The sequence below is a fragment of the Morone saxatilis genome, unplaced genomic scaffold, assembly GCF_004916995.1.
Source record: "Morone saxatilis isolate NCDOM2014 unplaced genomic scaffold, NCSU_SB_2.0 Contig9, whole genome shotgun sequence".
Classification (NCBI taxonomy): domain Eukaryota; kingdom Metazoa; phylum Chordata; class Actinopteri; family Moronidae; genus Morone; species Morone saxatilis.
Window position 1 is genome coordinate 471,477 of NW_023340268.1, and position 4,930 is coordinate 476,406.

Below are 4,930 nucleotides of genomic sequence, written 5' to 3' on the forward strand. Positions count from 1 at the left end.
TCTGTATCAGCAGATATTAATGGTACTAAATTTACTACTAAATTTCTTCTGCTATTGTGACATCCCTGTGAATGCCTAAAATATTAAAACAGGTGATCAGTGGAAGTTCTATCTGGGGCATCACTGGACAGATATAGCAGTACATTGTGTAGATCCTTGTGTCTTTAATTTGTCAACATCTCAGTCACTCGGTCAATTCTATAGTGACCTACCTCAGCATGGTGAACCCTGTTTCATTATTTTATCACAGCAGCCTGTAGTCCCACCACTAGGTCAAAACGTGTCCTTGTCTTCATACATTTTGCTAAGCTAAGCTTGTTCTTTTGCACCTACAGGTCAGTTGAGGACAGTGACCTATCCACACTGGAATCTGATATGGGCTACACTAACAGCCTATATAACTATAAAAATACAATGTGAGCAATAAATCAGAGTTGAGCGCTAAGGCTTGTGAGTGAACTCTGTCTAACACTTAGGTTCATAGTGTGTAATGAACAGTTTCAGCTTTCCATTACTGAAGACTGGAAAGTGGATTTAAAATGAGCCTCTGCAGCACGTTTGAACCTGCAGGCCAGACCTTTCTAATTGATCTGACAATGTAAGCAGTAATCCCATGCCTTAATTATATATAGCTGACAATGTGAGCAGTTTAATGACCCCCTGGGACAGACTCGTGTTTGCAGTCATATCTCGATTAATTATTACAGCTCGTGACATTTGTTCAATAGGAGCCACACAAACAGCTGAGCATTTCCCATAAAACCAGTATAATTATCAGTGTGTAAGATGCACACTGTATACACACTATACTGCACACTATACTGTATATCACACAGACAGCCACGCCCCAGCAGCTAGAAAGGATGCTAGTTATGTGCAGCAAGTAATGTCCCACCCTGAATGTTTACATCTGAGTGGGCTTCATTCAGAAACCAGATATGATCCTGTGTATAATTCATCTGATGGATTATGCATGAGGCTGTGTGCTCTGTAATTACAGAAGCATAAGATTAGTACATGGATGATGGTTGTAACCTGTCCCCAGAGCCACAATAAATACTGCTGGCTCTAATGTGTGATGTGAGCACAGTGGACAGTTTTTGGTCCGAGCATTTATGTTTCAGTGAAGTTGGCCAGTACAATATGTTTATATGGTATCCAGACATCCATCACCTCCGCCCGTCTTTTCAGTTTATTCTCCTCAGGAACTGATATTTCTCCCTCTCGCCTGAAACGAGACTCGCCATTTCTAAATGCTCTTCCTCATCATCAACGGAGCTGTGCGCTCTGTGTAATTATGGCTGTATATAATTAGCATACATAACAGGGAAAGGCTTTCAGTGTGGCCATGATGGATGCAAGTGGTTGTGGAGTCTGTGCAGTGCTAATGTTCCCAGAGGATGCAGTGGTTGTTCCTCATATAGCCTCCCCATCTAACCCTGCAGTGAGACACAGACAGATGTGTCTCTTACTGCATGTGTGTGTCCTTTTTTATATAGCGTGTGTGTGAAGGGCAGAGGCTAGCCTACATCCTGTTTTATTGTTTACCTTTTAACACAAAGGGTTAGATGCAGAATGTATGGAATCCCATTTCCGCCAGTGTGGTGGAAAATAAAGGTATTTATTTATTTGTTTATAAGTGCACATTAATCAACATTTAAATGTTAATGGGCTGGATTATTAAATTTTTATTGTGTACGCACACACTAAAAGTACACAAATACCTAAAAGTGGTGCACGTAGGTTACCCAAACGCCCATCTAAAAAGGTATATCCTCAGCGGCTTTTTGAAGGAATCTAGACCATAAGGGTGCAGGCAGAGTGTTCCACAGTCTATGTGGTACTGCCCCAAAAGCTCAATCACAATGGGTCTCAAGGCGGATTGCGTGCACACGATTAAAGGCCCCAGTATGCTCGCCGTTCACGACCTGTTGCACGACACTGTGACGTCAAAATGATGTAGATCTCGCTGGTGCGCCAGGATTTTGGCCCGCTCGCGCACCACTCTTTTTTTTTTCAGCTGAGCACGCCAAAGCAGAAACAGGAAGTTAGACGAGTTTGAGGGCAAGCTTTCCGAGCAAGTGCTCCTCTACAGGCATCTGCTACGATCCTTCAATGGAAGCGAACACAGAGGATGCCAGAATTCATGGCGGAGAAATTCGCCCTGAATGTTGCGGAAAAAAGAGGAGGCCATATGCCGGAAAATTTGGAAGAACCTCCCTGACCAATTTTGGGAAAATCAAAAAAGAGGTCGCCATTGTTTCATCCTTTTTCTTCTTCTTCTACTGCTAGAATAGCAAGGTCGGTAGCTTTCCTCAGTTGCTGACACCTCTGTTCAGGAGAAGAGCTGAACTAGTGTCGCGACCACCACACGCAATCAGGTAAAAAGTATACGGCCGCTCCGTGACGTCACATTGTTCGCGCGTAGGGACTGTAACGATTACCGGTGTTGGCCTAATTTGTTGTGTATTGCCCAGTATTTTAGCTTCTGCCTTGCGCACAGCTTACACACTACCTTACTTTTTTCTATTTCCTGCTGCTCCGGGTTTACACTGCCTTTTAAGTTGAAGGCGCCTGCGTTTAACACTATCGTACCTTCTTCCGGTGCTATGTTGTTGTTGTGGTTGCGTCGAGTGCGGCACGTCCGGGTACAACGCAAATCACACAAAGTGTTCTCACCGCGCCACTGGCCAGGGGCTTGACATCGATTCAAGAGGATTTAATGAACGATTATTGAATTGCGCGAAAAAATATTATTGCAAATGCCATTGATGAATGGATATTTTACCCCCCCCCCTAATAAGGAATGCTGAGGGACAGTGGGGGATTGCAAAGATTAGTTTGTTACATTTTGATGCTTTGGATAAGGTTTTGTAATATAATAAACACTGTTACACTTTTTTGCCGAAACTATTTCAGTTGTGTAGGCCTATCAGTGCTTTCTGAACATATGAACACACTTTCAAAATAATACCGGTTGTGATATACCGAAAAACCATGGATCATTTTTGGGATCACTATAAACCGTGAGGTTTAAATTTTCATTACCGTTACATCCCTAGTCGCACGACAGGTTGGGAATGGCGAGTCTACAAGACGCCTTTAGAGTGATGGAGAAAAAATGCAGTTACAAGTAGTCAGTGAAATAAAGTACAACGCTGAGACTGCAAGATGAAAGAGCCCCAAAATAACTTATCCATGAAGTCGAGAGAGGCGTGGAGCTGTATATCGAATCACTGGACTAATTGCGATTTATATCTATGCTGATTGAGAGGGGTTTTGGGTTCTGATGGGTAAACCTAATATGTATAATGTTCAACGTGAAAGGCCAAAAAAAAATAGACCAAGCGATATTTTATTCTTTATTTTTTGTTAAGTTCTATGCTAATCCTCCCAGGTGGAGAGAACCCTACCATTTCAGCCCTTAGTACATTAATCAGCTGGTGGTCTATCAACATGCTGAACTGCTGACTACTTATCTAATAAATCATCCTCTCTAGCTCCTTAAACACCTCACGGCTAATTATATCATAAATGTGAGAAACAACAGAAACCCTCTGAGGAGAAATCATAAGAACCTTCGAAGTGAAAAAGGAATTACTGGCTAGCATATATTGTAAATGTTAATATATAATTCTCTCGCTTAATAAAATGATAATTAATTCTTTCTATTTACTTTCTCTTCTCTCTGAAATCATGCGCTTGAACACTAAATGTGGGGCAAACAGAATGTAACATATCATCTTCCCTATAAATACCAGATTCCACAATTACATGTCATATCCCAGACAGCAAGGTTACTCATATAATCAAAGTGAATTACTGGCTAAAATGTGCCAATCCAAAAATCAATAGAGATTATTCGTTACTTACTATATTAAGCCGGTATTCTTTATCCAGAGTATAAATACCCAAGACAAAGAATAATATGAGACGGAAATAAATATTGAGGGGTTCAATTTTGTTATTCTCTATGTTCTGGTTAAACTAATTAAAATTTACTCCTGCTTTGATCTCTTAGTCAGGAACTTATAAAGTCCGGTCTTGAGAGTGGTCGGAAGTATCTTGAATTGATTATTAGGCAGCCATGTCAGTCACATATATTACCATTTTTCTTTTATCATGCATCTTCAAGTCCTTATCTCTTTGTTCTTTTACCTGTTTTCAATCGTCCCAGTATCGTTCCTCTTCTGTAGCATGTGAAAACCCAGATCTTTGTGTAATTCTCTGTCTGGCCCACCCCTTCTTGTCGGTTATTCATCTGTCTGCTTCTCTACCACATCTTCCTAGGCCTGAAGTAAACGACGTTATTTTACGGTAAGGATCCAGCAGCAGCGCGTCGAGGAGAATGCTAACGTAACAGTATATCTGAAAAGAGCCAAAACCCGAACAGGAGGGAAGAAAATCAAAGACGGATAGACAAAGAGTTTACTACACACCCAAAAACCAAACACCTCTTCCTGGCCCCAGGCGTACACACAACCCTTCCATGTTCCTATTAAACAGTCTCATCGACCCCCTCGTCACACACTACTTTGTAGTGAGGGGCATCAGGTACATACCTATTTTGCTGAGAGCGGGGAATGATTTGTATTCCAAATTTTGTGCCATCACATTGCGATCGTGACATAGGTAAGTCATATAAACATATAATACTTTGAGAATGCACAACGCGTATCCCAATAGTTCATAGTAGCAATGGGATCTTGTTGGAAGTAGTACCATAAATAGCTGAATATTTTAAACATACCAAATGTTAGATCACAATTAACTGATTACACTGTCTGATTACTATATTTATTAGGGTATTTCATATACCCAATTATTATCAAACCACAATTTTATTTTCCCAAAATTGGCCTGAGAATGCAAAATCGCAGGAATAAGGACTAAAAATAGAGACGATACAACCATGATACTACATGTAACA

At 40.9% G+C, this 4,930-nt stretch overlaps 1 protein-coding gene across 1 annotated transcript in view; it reads right to left on the minus strand.

Moving 5' to 3' along the window:
• Nucleotides 1-4,930, minus strand: part of cfdp1 (craniofacial development protein 1) — a gene marked incomplete in the record, with an annotated part of 17,848 nt that overhangs the window by 10,497 nt on the left and 2,421 nt on the right.